The following is an 18,823-nucleotide window of genomic DNA, read 5'->3' as shown; positions in this document are numbered from 1 at the left end:
TAGGATGATGGGCTTGGGAGAGAAGGAATTGGTTGTGATCAAAGGGTACAGCAAGAGCAAAGGGGATGGAGCATGTATGTGGCCCGTCCCATGAGCAGGAGCCCCTGAGGCCACTGTGGGATGTGGGCTGGAGAAGACAGGGCTCAGGTCACTCAGGGTCTCTCGGCCACGCTCCAGCACATGGCAGCCCATGAAAGGGTTTCAACAGGCAGAAACCTCAGATTCTTTGGCAAACTCACTGCTGTGATGGAAGGCCAGGCAGAGTGGGAGGAGGCAGACCAGTTAGGAGGTAATGAAGGCACGAGCAGAGTGATGGCTAGCTCAAGGGTGATAGCCATGGAGATGGAGAGAGGCACATGGATTCAAGGTAATGCTTGGGAATGTAACGTACAGATTGTAAGTGGATGATGGAGAAATAAATGATGACTTTAAGATTTCTGCTTTTAGTTAGGGGCAGATGGAGCTGAGAGGTATAACCGTTAGGAGTACATTCTGGTGTCAGATTACCCAACTTCAAATCCTGGGTGTGATACTTAAGAGATGTGCGCTTGGGGCAAGTTACTCTCTGTCTCAATTACCCCTCTGTAAAATGGGGATAAAAATAGTACCTGTCTCTTGGTGGAGGTGTGAGGACTAAAGGAGTATTTAACATGTACCAGTTCCGGTACATGTTAAATACTTAGGATATTACCTGGAACATTTTGAGAGCTCAGTAAACTTAACTGTTGTTGTTTTGGTGGAGCTATGTACTGTGTTTCCCCAAAAATAAGACCCAGCCGGACCATCAGCTCTAATGTGTCTTTTGGAGCAAAAATTAATATAAGACCCAGTCTTATTTTAATATAAGACCAGGTCTAATATAATAGAATAATATAATATAATATAATACCGGGTCTTATATTAATTTTTGCTCCAAAAGATGCATTAGAGCTGATGATCCAGCTAGGTCTTATTTTTGGGGAAACACGGTAATGATGTGGGCTAGGGCATCTGTTTTCAACATACTAAGTTTAACATATTTGAGACATCCAAATGGACATGTCATGTAGGCTGAGTATATGAATCTGGAATATGGAGGGAAGTGAGAGCTAGAGATGTGGAGATAAGAAATATGTAGTGTTTAAATCCATGGACCTGGATGTGATCTAGGAGGACAGCACTGGACTCGGGGGCACACCAACACTTAGTGAATCATTCTGGAACTATAAAGTCCTAGGAGTTATCCGGTGAATCCTGTTACCTGCAGATTCTGATCTAGCAGGTCTAGGGTCTGAGTCTGCAAACCTGACAAGCTCCCAGTGCTGCTGCTCCCCTAGATCACACTTTGTAGCGATAAGTTAGAAGTTAGATAAAAGAGCTGGTCAAGAGGGATAGGAAGCGCATGCTGTCGTGAAAGCGAAGATATAATAAAACAGGTTTGAGAAGAAGGGAGTGGTTGATGGAGTCAAATCCTGTGGTGAGTGAGAAGGAATGTAGACAAGTCCACTAGATTTGCTGTGACGTCAAGTTGACTGGTGATCTTGAAAAGAAAGCTTCGGTGGAACGGTGGGGATGGAAGCAGAGTTAATAAAGTCAAGACAGGGAATAGAGATAACACTTTTTGGAAGTTCTGCTGTTAAAAAACTGAAATTGGTGATAGTGAAAAGGGCGTTTGGGAGAAAGAAAGGTACTAAGTGACTTCGTATATTAATGGGAGTAATTCAGTAGAGAGAAGCTGATGGTACAGCAGGGAGAGGACACACACACGAACAAAGCCCTGGAAAAGGGAGAAGAGATGGGGTCCAGAGCACAGGTGGGGAGATCAGGCCTGAGTGGGAGCAGTGATAGTCCCTTTAAGGTAAAAGGATGGAACATGTAGAACATGGGGCTAGTTAGATAAAGACAGGTTTATAGATCTGGGGGAGAAGATGACACTGATTTATTTATTCAGTGAATTGTGAAGCAAAATCATCAGCTGAGGCAAGTAGGAAAGGAATGGGTGGGAGGCTGAGGAGGAAGAGCAAGGTGTGGAATAACTATTTCAGTTGATGGGAATTTCAAGTTATCAGGGAGGCGTAACTGATAGCATTGAGAGCTCATTTTGAGACTTGGAGCTGTTTGAGATATGCTTGGTTGCAAATTGTGTTCCTGTAATGTCACACTTACACAATTCTGGTGCAGGTGTGGAAGGGGTAAATCTCAGGTTTAACTACCTGAGTAAGACAGGAATGAGATATTAAAATCCATGGAATTATTTATTGTTGGGTTAAAATGTTTTTTTTTTTTTTTGATTAAATTTATTGGGATAATGTCAAATCGCATTATATAAATTTCAGGCATGCAACTTTATAATATAACATCTGTATACTCTATTGTGTGGTCACCCCCAAAAGTTTAGTCTCTTTTCATCACCATACTTCAACCCCTTAACTCTCTTTGTCCTCCTGCCACCCCACTTCCATTCTGGTAACTGCGATTCTGTTGTTTGTATCTATGAGTTTGTTTTTTTCGTTTTGTTCATTCCATTGTTGCTTTTGTTTTATATCCCATAAATGAATGAAATCATACACTTCAAGTCCCTTTCTATCTGACTTATTTCATTTAGCATAACACTCAAGATCCATCCATGTTGTCGCAAATGGCAATATTTCATCTTCTTTGTGTATGTGTGAGCTGAGGAGTATTCTATTGTATGTATATATGTACCACATCTTTAACCAGTCATCCAGCGAAGGACACTTAGGTTGTTTCCATGTCTTGGCTATTGTGAATAATGCTGCAGTGAACATAGGCGACATATATCCTTATGAATAAGTGTTTTCAAAATTTTTGGGTAGATACCCAGAAGAGGGATTGCTGGGTCATAAGGTAGTTCTATTTTAATTGTTTTTGAGGCACCTCCACACTGTTTTCCATAGTCTCACCAACAGTGCATGAGGGTTCCCTTCTTTCCACATCCTCACCAGCACTTGTTTGTTGATTTATTGATGATAGCCATTCTGAGGGGAGTGAGATGATACCTCATTGTGGTTTTGATTGCATTTCCCTGATTATTAGTGATGTTGAGCATTTTTTATTTAAAACATTTTTTTTTAAATTTTGCAATTACAGTTCACATACAGTACTATATTAGTTTCAGGTGTGCAACATAGTGATTAGACATTTATATAACTTATGAAGTGGTCACCCTGATAAGTCCAGTACCCACCTGACTATACATAGTTATTAGGATATTGTTGACTATATTCCCTATGCTGTACTTTACATCCCGTGACTGTTTTTGTAACTGGCAATTTGTACATCTTAATCCCTTCAACTTTTTCACCCACCCCTGTAATCCCCATCCCCTCTGGCACATCAGTTCTCTGTAACTACGAGTTTGTTTCTGTTTTGTTTGTTCATTTATTTTGTTTTTTAGATTCCACATGTAAGTAAAATCATACGGTATTTGTCTTTCTCTGGCTTATTTCACTGAGCACAATACCCTCTAGTTCCATCCATGTTTTTCAAATGGCAAGATTCATTCTTTTTTATGGCTAAGTAATATACCATTGTATATATGAATGTTCTTAGTCTATTCATCTATCAGTGGACACTTAGGTTGCTTCCATATCTTGGCTATTGTAAATAATGCTGCAGTGAACATAGGGGTGCATATGTCTTTTTGAATTAATGTTTTGTATTTCTTCAGATAATCAGAAGTGGGATTGCTGGGTCATATGGTAGTTCTATTTTTAAATTTTAAAAGGAGTCTCCATACTGTTTTCCATAGTGGCCATGCTCATTTGCAATCCCGTCAATACTGCACAAGTGTTCTCTTTTCTCCACATCCTCACCAACACTTGTTTGTTGGTTTATTAATGATATCCATTCTGATAGGTGTGAGGTGGTATCTCATTTCACTGATGACTAGTGGCATTGAACATCTTTCCATATGTCTGTTAGCCATCTGTGTGTCCTCTTTGGAGAAATGTCTATTCAGGTCCTCTGCCCATCTTTTAATCAGAATGTTTGTCTTTTTGGTGTTAAGTTGTATGAGTTCCTTATACGTTTTGGATATTAACCCCTTATTGATGTATCATTGGCTAATATCTTCTCCCCTTCAGTAGGTTGTCTTTTCATTTTGTTGATGGTTTCCTTTTCTGTGTAAAATCTTTTTACTTTGATGAAGTCCCAATTGTTTATTTTTTTCCTGTGTTTCCCTTGCCCAAGGAGACATATCCAAAAAAATATTACTAAGAGCAATGTCAAATAGTTTACTACCTGTGTTTTCTTTTAGGAGTTTTATGGTTTCGGGTCTTACATTTAAGTCTTTGATCCATTTTGAGTTTATTCTCGTACATGGTGTAAGAAGGTAGTCTAGTTTCATTCTCTTGTATGTGTCTGTCCAGTTTGCCCAACACCATTTATTGAATAGACTGTCTTTACCCCATTGTATATTCTTGCCTCCTTTGTCATAGATTAATTGACCATATAGGTGTGGGTTTATTTTTGGGCTCCCTAGTCTGTTACATTGATCTATGTGTCTGTTTTATTTCAGTACCATGCTTTACTTTTTTTTTTTTTTTTTTTTTTTTTTAAGGACAACGTTTATTGCTACCAGAGGCTTTTATCATCAGTACATGATTGCTTCTGACTGCAACACCTTATTCAGACTGCATAGGGAGCTCAGGATCCAGAAGTCATTACGAGATACATAGGAGGGCTCGGGAGACAGAGGGAATAACTTTTATCGAGAAAATCCTAATAGCTTAGCATAAAACTAGGATACTGAATTCAGTTGTTACGTGTTGCACACCCAAATCACAGAGCTGTCCCAACATCTAGACAGGCTCTCTCACTGGTTATAAAGTGAAAAGGAGCTGATCAGTTACAAAAAAAAGTATATCAAATTTTAGTTGTTACATAATGTGTTTCTTTGGTGAGCACCTGATATATTTACTGTATCACAATTCTTTTTTTAATACAAATGTCAAAAATGCTTTCAACAAATCTAAGTGTCCTAATAACATGTCACCTTTAAGCTAAAGTTTAAGGTAAACAAAAATAAAAACAATAACTTTGTTTCCACACTCTAGGTATTGAAATAAGCAAACACAAAAATCAGTATGGTAATGACTCCTTTTTCTATTCCCACCTCTGATTTGTATGGGGCAATTTTGAAATACCCTTTCAGATTTATGTGAATCATGGATTAAAGTATTGCTGTCAAACTGAAATAATTTGTTCTCTAAATTGCTAAAAAATAATTTAGAGGGTTCCTAATCTGTGGAAGTCTGACTATAGATCAACATGCATAAAATTCATTAAATACTCAATGAAGAAGCAAGCAAAGGCAAGAGGAAAATTAAGTCAGGACACTAAGGATAGGGTTTGCTAGCTATGAATTTTGGAACGTAAAAAAAACACACTGAATGAATGTTTGACATGGCAATCTGCATTACATTTTAGCAGAGAAAAGGGTAGAACTGACAAATACTACAAAGAAATTTTTACTTAAAAATTGGATCTTGTGAATTTTACCTGTTTTTTTTTTTGTCTTTAAAAAGGTGCTTAAATAATGTTGAATTATAATTAGCCACACAAGGAAATGGATTTTTTTCCTGGATCACTTCAAATCAGCCTGATAGGCTATATACCTTTCTAGAGCCTTCTGTGTTCCCATCCCAGAGTAGTGTAGTACCTCAGTTGGTGCTGAAAGCTGCACCATGCTGCAAGTGGACATGGGGAAGCAGGTCCCTCCTGCCTTGATACATCAGTGCCTCCCACACAGAACCCACACTTTCAGAACATTATCTTCATTCTAGAGCCAGTTGATTCCATCATAGAAGTCATCCACTTCTGTTTCCTGCACTTAGCAATTGGCAGAGGTATGCCTGCCCCCACTGGCAGCTGGGAGATGATGACAGAAGGCTGCTGTACTCCTGACTGGCACTTCTGATTTGCTGTGGTCCTCGGAGAAATCTGGGCCTGGGACAGAGAAGGGATGTAATCTGAACACTCCTTTGTCACAGGTCACCAGGTCACCAGAGTGTGTTTCAGGGGACACTAGACATGAACGGAACTGAGGCACGGAAGACTGCAGAGTAGAAAGGCGACATGCCACAGGCTCCCGACAGAGGGTTCACCTGCACTTTCTACAGCAGTCGATCGTAAGGAAATGAGTGTCTCTATTGCCAGACTAAGCAGGGCCAGAGAGAGCGTGGATCCTTTGAGTTGCAGGAGTTGGTTGCAGGCCATGTATTGAAGTAGTCGCTCAGTCAGGACGGCCACATGTTGAGACAGGCTCAGTTTAGGCAAACTGAAAAGTAACAGGCCTGTTGACATGGCAGTTGCATGGAAGATGTGAAGAAAATCCAGTGGTGTGGCTGTGGGAAGGTCGCAATTCAGCTTCTCCAGAAAAATTATCTCCACCCTCAAAATTTCAGATGACCACCCTCAGAATCTGCCTCTTGCCAGCAACTTCAGTACTGGAATTCGCTCTTCCTCCTCTACAGTCTTGGCAGCTAGGAAAAAACAGATTGCAATACAACTCATTCATTTTGGGTGGGCAGTTACAGTAGTGAAAAACCTGTGCAAGAGACTGCTAGCCAGAGCAAATGTTTCTGGGTAAAAGTTGAATTGGTACTTGAGTTTGGCCAGCCACTAAATCACTTAATCTCTTTGGGATGGAGAGACATTCCAATTTGTAGGCATTTTCAGCACATTTACCTTCCACATCTGGGCTTCCCTAGAAATTGCCTTTTCCAACAGGAAATACAATCTCTGGTTTTCCAAAGGCCCTGGAAACTTCATCATATCCTTAGGATCTGCCTGCCTCCCAGCTTGATATACCTTCTCTTCCTCCTCCTCTTCTCCTTTCCCTCCCCCTCCTCCCTCTTCCCTCTGGTGGAGCCGTAGGCCTCACAGTAGTGACACGGGGTCATCTGGGGGACCCTTACCACCATTTTCCTCAGCGAGAGGTGTGTGAGAACTGAGCCCACCAAGGAGGGAGAAGATGGAGAGCAGGGCTGCGGGTGCGTGGGAGTTTGTGCTCCTGTGGGACACACAGCTGCGGCCAGTGGGTTGGTCAGTGAATTAGTTCCATGATGACCATGGACCTGAGGCTGCCACTGCCAGTCCCACTCTTCCAACTGCCGCAGCTTGTGCCCGGAGAGGAGGCTCTCTCTCACCATAGGGCAGCAGGGGGCTGGGTAGAGGGGTGGGTGTGAGGGGGTGAAACCGGTTCTGCCCCTACTGGGGGATACACCTTCTAGGGAAATGGAGAAAGGGAGGAAAGGGGGGAAAGGAAGAAAAGGAAGGGGAAAGGGGAGACTAAGAAAGACAGAGGCATTGCAGCATCATTTAGGGTGAAAGCTGGAAGGGAGGGGTACTGTGCTGTTTTGATTACTATAACCTTACAGTATAGTTTGATATCAGATAGTGTGAAACATCCAACTTAGTTCTTCTTTCTCAGGATTGCTTTGGCTACTCGGGGTCTTTTGTGGTTCCATATGACCTTCAGGGTTATTCTAGTTTTGTGAAAAATGCCATTGGTATTTTTGATAGGGATGGCAATAAACCTGTAAATTGCTGTGGGTACCGTGGACATTTTAATGATGTTAATTCTTCTTATCCATGAGCACAGTATACGCTTCCATTTATTTGTATCTTCTTCAATTTTTTTTCTTCACTGTCTTCTAATTATCGGAGTACAGGTCTTTTATCTACTTGGTTAAATTTATTTCTAGGATTTTTGTTTGTTTGTTTTTTAATTAAAGTTTATTGGGGTAACAATTGTTAGTAAAGTTACATAGATTTCAGGTTTTACAATTCTGTATTACATCATCTATAAATCCCATTGTGTGTTCATCACCCAGAGTCAGTTCTCCTTCCATCACCATATCTTTGACCCCGTTTACCCTCATCTCCCTCCCTCCCCGCTTACCCTCTGGTAACTACTAAACTATTGTCTGTGTCTATGAGTTTTTGTTTCTCATTTGTTTGTCTTGTTCTTTTGTTGTTTTTGGTTTATATACCACATATCAGTGAAATCATATGGTTCTCTGCTTTTTCTGTCTGACTTATTTCGCTTAGCATTATAATCTCAAGATCCATCCATGTTGTCACAAATGGTCCTATTTCATCTTTTCTTACCACCGAATAGTATTCCATTGTGTATATATACCACAACTTCTTTATCCATTCATCTATCGAAGGACATTTTGGTTGTTTCCATGTCTTGGCCACTGTAAATAAAGCTGCAATGAACATTGGAGAACACGTGTCTTTATGGAGAAATGTTTTCAGATTTTTTTGGTAGATACCCAGGAGAGGGATTGCTGGGTCATATGGTAATTCTATTCGTAAGTTTTTGAGAAACCTCCACACTGCCTTCCATGACGGCTGCGCCAGTCTGCATTCCCACCAAGAGTGTATGAGGGTTCCTTTTTCTCCACAGCCTCTCAAACACATGTAACTATTTGTCTTGTTGATGATAGCCATTCTGACTGGGGTGAGGTGATATCTCATTGTGGTTTTGATTTGCATTTCTCTGATGATTAGTGACGTTGAGCATTTTTTCATATGTCTATTTGCCATTTGTACATCCTCTTTGGAGAAATGTCTGCCCATTTTTCAATTGGGTTGTTCTTTTTTTTGTTGTTGAATTATATGAGTTTCTTGTATATTTTGGATATTAGCCCCTTATCGGAGGCACTGTTTGCAAAAATCTTCTCCCATTCCGTTGGTTGCCTTTTTATTTTGTTGATGGTTTCTTTTGCTGTGCAGAAGCTTTTAAGTTAGATATAGTCCCAATCATTTATTTTAGCTTTTACTTCCCTTGCCTTTGGAGTCAAATTCATAAAATGCTCTTTGAACCCAAGGTCCATAAGTTTAGTACCTATGTTTTCTTCTATGCAGTTTATTGTGTCAGGTCTTATGCTTAAGTCTTTGATCCATTTTGACATAATTTTGGTACGTGGTGACAGATAACAGTCCAGTTTCATTCTTTTGCACGTGGCTTTCCAATTCTCCCAGCACCATTTATTGAAGAGGCTGTCTTTTCTCCATTGTATGTTTTTTTGCTTCTTTGTCAAAAACTATCTGTCCATATTTATGTGGTTTTATTTCTGGGTTCTCAATTCTATTCCATTGGCCTATGTGTCTGTTTTTCTGCCAATACCATGTTGTTTTGATTATTGTTGCCCTGTAGTACAAGCTAAAGTCAGGGAGTGTGATACCCCCAGCACTGTTCTTTTTTCTTAAGATTGCTTTGGCTCTGTGGGGTCTTTTGTGGTTCCAAACAAATCTGATGATTTTTTTGTTCTATATCTTTAAAAAATGCCATTGGGATTTTGATGGGGATTGCATTAAATCTGTATATTGCTTTAGGTAATATGGCCGTTTTAACTATGTTGATTCTTCCAATCCATGAGCACGGAATGTCTTTCCATTTCTTTGTGTCTTCTTCAATTTCTTTCAAAAATGTCTTATAGTTTTCAGCATACAGGTCTTTCACATCCTTGGTTAAGTTTATTCCTAGGTATTTTATTCTTTTTGTTTCAATTGCAAAAGGAATTGTTTTTTATTTTCATTTCTTTTTCTGAGATTTCATTGTTAGTATACAGGAATGAAATGGACTTTTGCACTTTTATTTTGTAGCTGGAAACTTTACTGTATTTGTTGATTGTTTCTGATAGCTTTTTGGTGGAGTCTTTAGGGTTTTCTATATATAGCATCATGTCATCTGAAAGAGTGACAATTTAACTTCTTCGTTCCCAATTTGGATGCCTTTTATATCTTTGTCTTGCCTGATTGCTCTGGTGAGGACTTTCAACACTATGTTGAAAAGCAGAGATGATAGGGGACAGCCCTGTCGTGTTCCTGAACGTATAGCAAAGGGCTTCAGTTTTTCACCGTTAATTATGATATTAGCTGAGGGGTTTGTTATATATGTCCTTTATTATGTTAAGGTATTTTCCGTCTATACCTGTTTTACTAAGTATTTTAATCATAAATGAACGTTGTATCTTGTCAAATGCTTTTTCTGCATCAATTGATATAATCATATGATTTTTGTCCTTTATTTTGTTTATGTGATGTGTCATATTGATAGATTTGCGTATTTTGAACCATCCTTTGTGCCCCTGGGATGAACCCCATGGTCATGATGAATAATCTTTTTAATGCATTGTTGCATTCGATTTGCTAGAATTTTGTTCAGGATTTTTGCATCTGTATTCATCAGAGATATTGGCCTGTAGTTTTCTTTTTTTGTGTTATCCTTACCAGGTTTTGGTATCAGGGTAATGTTGGCCTCACAAAATGAGTTAGGGAGTATTGTCTCTTCTTCAATTTTTTGGAAGCGTTTGAGCAGGATTGGTATTAAATCCACTTTGAAGATTTGGTAGGATTCACTACTGAAACCATCTGGTCCCAGACTTTTGCTTTCGGGAAGGTTTCGGATGATGGATTCAATTTCCTTACTGGTGATCGGTGTATTTATATTTTCCATTTCTTCGTGATTCAGCCTAGGAAGGCTATTTGTTTCTAAGAACTTGTCCATTTCTTCTAGGTTATTGAATTTGGTGGCATATAGTCCTTCATAGTATTCTTAGATGATCCTATGTAATTCTGTGGCATCTGTGATAACTTCTCTTTCATTTTTGATTTTGTTTATTAGTGTCTTTTCTCTTTTTATCTTAGTGAGTTTAGCCAAGAGTTTGTCAATTTTTAATCTTTTCTAAGAACCTGCTCTTCGTCACACTAATTTTTTCTATTGTCTTTTTGTTCTCTATTTCATTTAGTTCTGCTCTGATTTTTATTATTTCTTTTCTTCTGCTGTCATTGGGTTTCATTTGTTCTTTTTTTCTAGTTCTTTAAGGTGTAACTGGAATTTTTCTTGTTTTTTTTAAAGATAGGCCTGTAATGATATGAATTTCCCTCTTAAAACTGCTTTTGCTGCATCCCAAACATTTTGATAGGGTGTATTTTCATTCTCATTTGTTTCTATGTATCACTTGATCTCTTATTTCTTCTTTGACCTGATCATTCTTTAAAAGGATGTTGTTTAATCTCCACATATTTGTGATTTTTCCTGCTTTTTATTTTGCCATTGATATCCAATTTCAAAGCCTTGTGATCAGAGAATATGCTTGGTATGATTTCAATCTTCTTAAATTTGCTGAGGCTAGTATTATGTCCTAATATGTGTTCTAACCTTGAGAATGTTCCATGCACACTAGAAAAAAATGTATAGTCTGATGTTCTAGGATGAAGTGTTCTATAAATGTCAATTATGTCCATTTTATCTAATGTGTCATTTACAGGTGCTATTTCTTTTTATTTTCTATTTGGATGATCTATCCCTAGCTGTCAATGATGTATTTAGGTCCTCCATTATAATTGTGTTTTGGTCAATTTCTCCCTTTAGTTCTGTTAGTAGTTTCTTGGCATATTTCAGTGCTCCCCGATTGGGGGCATAAATATGATGACTGTTATGTCTTCTTGTTGCATGTTCCTCTTTACCATTATGAAATGTCCATCTTTGCTTCTTGTTACCCTTTTCACCCTGAAGTCTGTTTCATCTGATATCAGTATGAATATACTTGATTTTCTCTGGATACCATTTGCTTGGACTGTCAATTTCCATCCTTTCCCTTTGAGTTTATGTTTGTCTATGTAGCTAAGATGTGTCTTTTAGAGGCAGATTAGGGTTGGGTTTGGTTTTTTTAATCCAGTCTGCTACTGTGTGCCCTTTTTATTGGTAAGTTCAGTCCATTTACATTTAGGGTGATTATTTATATGTGAGAATTTCCTATCATTCTATATTTGGTTTTCTGGTAAGACTGTGTCTCCATTGTTTCTTTGCCTTTTTGTTGTTTTCTGTTATTTCTGTGTGGTGGTATTCTATGATTTATCCCTCTGTTTCTTCTTTTATTACAGTATATATTTCAGTTCTGGATTTTTTGTTTTTTAGTGGTTACCACTAAGTTTATGTAAATGAAAGTTTGATATTTAGAGTGTTCCATTTTCTTCAGCATGCTTACTTTCTCCATTCCCATATTCTGGTTCATGCCTTTAGTCTCCCCCCTTTTATGTTTTTGTTGTCACAAATTATCCCTATTTATCCTGGTTGAATAGCCTCCTTCAGTATTCTTTGTAGTGCAGGTCGTGTGTTAGAAAATTCTTTCAGCTTCTGTATGTCTGGAAAGGTCTTTATTTCTCCTTCATATGTAAAGGATATCTTTGCTGGATATATTGTCCTTGGCTCATAATTTCTCTCTTTCAATAATTTGAATATTTGATTCCACTCCCTCCTGGCTTGTAGAGTTTCTGCTGAAAAATCTGGTGATAATCTAATGGGCTTTCCTTTGTAGGTTACCGTCTTCTTTTCCCTGGCTGCCTTGAGGATTCTTTCTTTGTCATTAATTTTTGACAACTTCAATACAATGTGTCTTGGAGAAGGCCTGTTGGGGTTGAGGTAATTAGGTGTTCTATTTGCTTCTTGGATTTGAAGATCCAGTTCTTTACACAAGTTTGGGAAGTTCTCATTGACTATTTTTTTGAATATACTCTCTGTTCCCTTCTTCTTTCTTGTCCCTCTGGTATGCCCATTATTCTTATATAGCTCTTTCTGATGGAGTCAGAAAGTTCTTGTAGAGTTCTTTCATTTCTTTTAAGTCTCAAGTCTCTATTTTCTTCCATCCGTGTCATTTCCAGATTTCTATCTTCAATGTCACTGATTCTTTCCTTCATCTGGTCAACTCTACTACCTAAGCTGGCTATTTCATTCTTCATTTCTTTTATTGATTTCTTAATCTCCATAAATTCTATTTGGTTCTTTTTGAAAATTTCAATATTTTTGTAAAATGTTCATGTTGTTCTTTGATTTTGTTTCTGAGTTCATTAAACTGCCTTTCTGTGTTTCTTGCATCTTGTTGAGTTTTCTCCGAATTGCAATCTTGAATTCTCTGTCAATTAAGTCACATATTTCCATGTCTTTAAGTTTGTTTTCTGGAGACTTTTCATTTTCTTCCTGAGCTGTCTTTTTACCTTGGTTATTCATGGCAATTAATGATTTATTATTTCTCTTCCTAGACATCTACAGGAGTGGGTTTTGCAACAGGTTGATAGAAAAATGTCTTTCTTTTGTTTTCCAGTAGGTTTTGGTAGAATGTTTTATTTTCTCTCTGAGTGTAGTCTTTTATTCTCTCTCACACTGTAGTGTTATATTTTCTCTGCACTATTCTGGCTTCTCTCACAATGGGGGGATTCTCTGGAAGGTGAGCTTGTCCTCTGTAAACAGTTCAGCTGGGTCATAGGGCGCTGCCTCCGTGGGGGAATGTGGAGAGCTTCTGATGTTCCAAAGCTCTTCCTGCACCAGATTCAGAGCCCATGTGTTTCAGCAGTTCTGTTTACTCCTGCAGGGATCCGCCCAGATATGTGGGATAGGGGCGGAGTGGGTTGTGAGGGGTGGCCCAGAGCAATGGCGACGACCACCACCACAGCCGGTCCTGCTTCCATGGTTCCCTCCCCTTTCCTGGAACTAGTTGGGCTTTGACTCCATGTCTGTGGACCACAGTTCTCACAACTGCAAATATTCTATTCTTTTGATCTGACACTACTACTGTCCACTTCTGGTCTTGGGCAGGTGGGGGTGTGCGAGCTCTGGGAGGGTAGGAAGGGGGCGGCTAGTCTCAGTGCCTAAGGCTTCTGTTCTCTGATTTGCAGTGAGGGCTTAAATCACTGTTTTGAGACTGCTTCCCTCAGTCTTTGCTCTGAGGTCTCTACTGTGAGCGTTGAGTTCAGCCATGTTATATGCTGTCCCCTCAGCCTTGTGGGCCATAAGCGGAGCCCTAGCAGTCCGAGTTCTTCCCTCTCCCGCAGCTGTGGTAGTTCCGGAATGTAGTGAGCACCGAGCTATCTCTGCGTCCTGTGCCTGTGTGGCCCCGTCTCCGCACTTCTCCCTTCCCTCCTCCCTGCTTGTGCAGTTTGCCTACCTTTAGATGATTTTAGTAGTGCACCTCTTAGTTTTGCCTGTCTGCTGTGCAGGGAGTCCTTTGTGGAGTTATCGTTGTTCAATTTGTTGTGAATTCCAGCGTGGATTTCAAGAGGCTCACCTCACGCCACTATTTTTATGATTCATCTGATGTATTCTTCATTTCAATTATTGTATTCTTCATTTCTGACTGGTTCTTTGTTATGCTTTCTGTCTCTTTGTGTAAGTTCTCACTAGGTTCATCTACTCTTCCCCTAAACTCTGAGCATTCTTATAACCAATGTTTTGAACTCTGTGTCAGGTAGATTGCTTGTCTCCATTTTTAGTTGTTTTTCTGGAGCTTTGTTCTGGTCTTTCATTTGGGATATGATTCTTTTTCTCCTCATTTTGGCTGCCTCCCTGTGTTAACTTCTGTGTCTTAGGTAGAGATGCTATGGTTCCTCATCTTAGTAGAGTGACCTTATGTAGTAGGAGTTATGTGGGGCCCAGTGGTGCAGTCTCACTGGTCACCTGAGTGGTGCTTCAGGGGTTGTGTGTACCCTCATGTTGCAGTTGGGCCTTGATTGCTATTGGCTCCTCAGTGGGTGGGATTGACCCTCTGACTGACTGGCTGTGAGGACTGGCCATGACTACAGTGGAGGAGCTGTTGTGCAGGGAATGACCTGAAAGAGCAGAATTCACTTAGCAGTGCCTGCTGAGTCCACCCTTTGGATTTGTCATTATGGAGCCAATTGCATGGTCCTCTTGTATAGCCTGATGCCAGTCCTACAGTATGTTGATTCTGGGGCCTCTTGGGAGGTGAAAGTCTGCTGCTGCTGTACCCTACCCTGGGCCACCTCATAGATGCCACTAAATGATCTATGGTTGGTAGATACCTGTGCTGGGCTTGAAGGTGCCTGGGAGAGGCTACACTGTGAACTGAGGCAGTCTGTCACTAATGCCAGGCTTGGGACTACTTATCAAGAAGTATAGGCATGCTGAGGACAGATGCTGGTTTTTGGGGATTTGTAGCCCTTTGAAGGATTTTAGGAAAGTGTGCAGCATGGGCTAAGGCTGGCTGCTTGTGTGGAACAGCTGCTGAGAGATGTTGGGTTCTCATGCTAGTTGCGTGGGATGGGGTGTCAGGGAATCACCAGGTTTGGGTGAATGGTGTTAGATTAATGGGCAACTCAGATTTGGGGCCTGCCTACACCTGCAGGCTGTGTGGGGGGAGGGCTCAACAAAGGAACAATGGTGCCTGCCAGCACTTCTGTCCCAGAGAGAGCTGCCCCTCTATTCAGTTCCTCATCATATATCCTTGGTGTTTTCAAGCTGCTTTCCCTTCGCTGGAGCTTAGGATGAGTGTAAGTGAGTGACTCTGTGCTTGGGCCATTTAAGTGGAAGTCTGGGTCTATACCAATCCTTCATCTTACCTGAATTGAATCCCCACTGATTTTGTTTTTCCCCACTGATTTTCACAGCCAGATGTTGTGGGAACTTCTTTGCACTGGTGCTCTGGGCTAGGGAGCCTGGTGTGGGACTGGGATCCCTCAATCCTCATGGGGGGACCTCCGCCACCAAGAAATCCCTCCCAATTCTTAACTGACACATGTTTGTGTGGGACCAGCTCATTTCATGTCTCTGCCCATTCTACCAGTCTCAACGTGGCTTTTTGTTGCTAGCCTTAGTTATAGGAGTTCTGTTCAGGTAGTCTTAAGGTGGTTCTCATGGGAGGTTGTTCTGTAATTTCATTGTAAATTTGATTCGGTCATGGGAGGAGGCAAGCACAGTATATTTCTATACTGCCGTCTTGACTGGAACCTTCACCCAATAATGACTATTTGTTTATTGTCTCTAAAAATATTTTGGTAGAGTCTTTAGGGTTTTATCTATATAGAATCAAGTCATCTGCAAATAGCGACAGTTTTACTTCTTCATTCCTAATTTGGATGCCGTTTTGTTTCTTTTTCTTGCCTGATTTCTCTGGCTAGCACTTCTAGTGCCATGTCGAATAGCAGAGGTGAGAGTGGGCATCCTTGTCTTGTTTTTAATCTTAGAGGAAAAGCTTTCAGTTTTTCACCATTGAGTATGATGTTGGCTGAGGGTTTTTCAGATATGGCCTTTACCATGTTAAGGTACTTTCCTTCTGTGCCCATTGTTTTGAATGTTTTTATCATACATCAATGTTGTATCTTGTCAAATGCTTCTTTGGCTTCTATTCATAGGACCATGTAATTTTTATGTTTTGTTTTATTGATGTGGTTTATCACGTTATGTGGTTGTTGTCCTTGCCTGGTTTTGGTATCAAGGTAGCATTGGCCTTGTAAAATGAGTTAGGAAGTATTCCTTCTTTAATTTTTTGGAAAAGGTTGAGAAGGTTGGTGTTAAATCCTCTTTGAATGTTTGGTAGAATTCACCAGTGAAGCCCTTTGTTCTGGACTTTTGTTCTTTGGGATGTTTTTGATTACTGTTTCAATTTCCTTGCTAGTGATTCGTCTGTTGAGGTTCTCAGCTCTTCGTGAATCAGACTAGGAAGGTTGTATACTTCTAAGACTTTTTCCACTTCTTCTAGGCTATCAAATTTGGTGGCATATAGCTTTTCATAATGTTCTTGTATAAACCTTTGCATTTTTGTGATGTCAGTTGTACTTCGTTCATTTCTGATTTTTTTAAAATTTGAATCCTCTCTCTCTTGTCCTTAGCGAGTATAACCAAAGGTTTTTCAATTTTGTTTACCTTTTAAAAGAACCAGATCTTGATTTTATTAATGTTTTCTGCTTTTATCCTTTATATTTTTTTTACTCTGATTTTTATTCCCTTCCTTCTGATTGATTATGGGCTTTGTTGATTTTTGTTTTTGTGTTTCTTTAAGGTGTAATGTTAGAGTGCTTATTTGGGGTTTTTCTTGTTTCCTGAGGTTGGTCTGTAACACTATCAACTTCCCTCTTGGTACTGCATTTGCCAAATTTTAGTATGTTGTGTTTTCATTTTCATTTGTCTCTATTTTTTGATCTCTTCTTTCATTTCTTCTTTAACACATTGGTTGTTCAGTAGTTATGTTGTTTAATCTCCACATATTTGTGGTTTTTCCAGCTTTCTTGTAGTGAATTTTTAGTTTCATACCATTGTGGCCAGAAAATATGCTAGTTATGATTGATGTGAGTACTCTTAAATTTACTGAGCCTAGTTTTGTGCCCCAGCATATGGTCTGTACTTGAGAATGTCCTCTGTGCACTTGAGATGTGTATTCTGTCTTTTTAGAATGGAAAATTCTGTACATATCAATTAAGTGTATGTGGTCTACAGTGTCATTTAAGGCTTATGTTTCCTTGTAGACTTTCTGTCTCGATGATATATCCATTGCTGTGAGTGGGGTATTCAGGCCCCCTACCATAATTGTATTTTGTGTTTGTTTCTCCCTTTAGGTCTGTTAGTAATTGCTTTATATATTTTGGTGCTCCCCGGTTGTGTGCATATATATTGTTGTATTATGTCTTCTTGATGAATTGTCCCCTTCATCATTATAAGATGTCCATCTTTGGCTCTTGTTTCCTTTTTTTTTTTTTTTTTTTTTTTTTATCTTGAAACCTATTTAGTCTGATATAATTACTGCTACATGGTGGATGCCATTTGCTGTGAGTACCATGTCCCATTCCTTCACTGTGAGTCTGTGTTTATCTCTGGAGCTAAGTTGATTCTCCTGCAGGCAATATATCATTGGGTCTTGTTTTCATTGATTTTTTTTTTCTTAAGGAGGGCGCAGCTCACAGTGCCTCATATGGAGATGGAACCGGCAACTTTGGTGTTATCAGCACCATCCTCTAACCAACTGTGCTAACCGGCCACCCCTTGGGTCTTGTTTTTAAACCATCTTGCTACCTTGTTCCTTTTGATTGGTGAGTTCAGCCCATTATATTTAGGGTGATTATTGATTTATGAGGACTTAGTACAGGCAAGTTCTGTTTTCTGGTTGCTCTGTACAGTATGTGTGTGTGTGTGTGTGTGTGTGTGTGTGTGTGTGTGTGTGTATGTAGTCTGACGGTGGGGCATAGGTGTAATGGCCACCATAATAAGAAAGAATGTTCAGACTGAAAGAAACAGGCAGCTCCATAGAATGTAACAGAATTTATTGTGGGGTAATTTATTCACAGGCAGATTGGGTTGAAACAGGACAGATGAATCAGCAATTCTGTGCAGATTATTCTCTGCTAACAGCCCCCCGTTACAATACTTTTTAATAGTATAACTTGGGTGCTAATGACTGACAGGACAAAGGGACAAAAAATACAGTAACACTAGGGGTCATACCTCCTGGAGGTCTTGTGATATACTTGTATGATTGGTTATAATTGATACTATTATCAGTTTGATATTTATCATGGTTGTCGTGACATTCCTGCTGTTACTAATATTTATGGCAACATTTCAAGGAACACATATAATCATCTACTAGAAAGCTTTGCTATGTTTGCTAGGGATGGGGCGGTTTGTCAAAAGTCACAGAGTGGATCTTAAAAATGAAACGAAATCGGGGCCATAAATGGAGTTGGTTTTGTTCACATCCACATCTCTACACTCCACACCGACATCTTTGTGGCCCAGTCTCTGCGCCCGTCTTCCATGGGGCCCCTTGGGCCAGCTATCAGGAGGTGGCCTGTATGCTCATACCACAACATCAATACAAGTAGCAGCAAAAGCAAAGTAAGCCTACTAGGAGTAAGAGAATCCCCAAATAGCTGAACCCCGTTTCCCAGGGAGAGAAGCATGCCAACAACTAAATGAATCAGCAAAGGAAATCTGATCAACCTTATCTATAGCGTTTTTCCTATGGGATAGGAGGTCAGTAATGTTAGATTCATAAGAAGCAATATAAGTACCACATTT

General features: G+C 39.7%; 1 pseudogene; it reads right to left on the bottom strand.

Annotated features, from left to right (window-relative positions):
- Positions 1 to 5,622: 5,622 nt before the first annotated feature.
- On the bottom strand, positions 5,623 to 6,774 carry LOC109456993 (cyclin-I; annotated as a pseudogene).
- Between the last annotated feature and the right edge of the window lie 12,049 nt (positions 6,775 to 18,823).

This window comes from Rhinolophus sinicus, linkage group LG04 (genome assembly GCF_036562045.2).
Source record: "Rhinolophus sinicus isolate RSC01 linkage group LG04, ASM3656204v1, whole genome shotgun sequence".
Classification (NCBI taxonomy): domain Eukaryota; kingdom Metazoa; phylum Chordata; class Mammalia; order Chiroptera; family Rhinolophidae; genus Rhinolophus; species Rhinolophus sinicus.
Note: the sequence above shows the minus strand (reverse complement) of the source record. Positions and strands in the feature narration are given on the sequence as shown.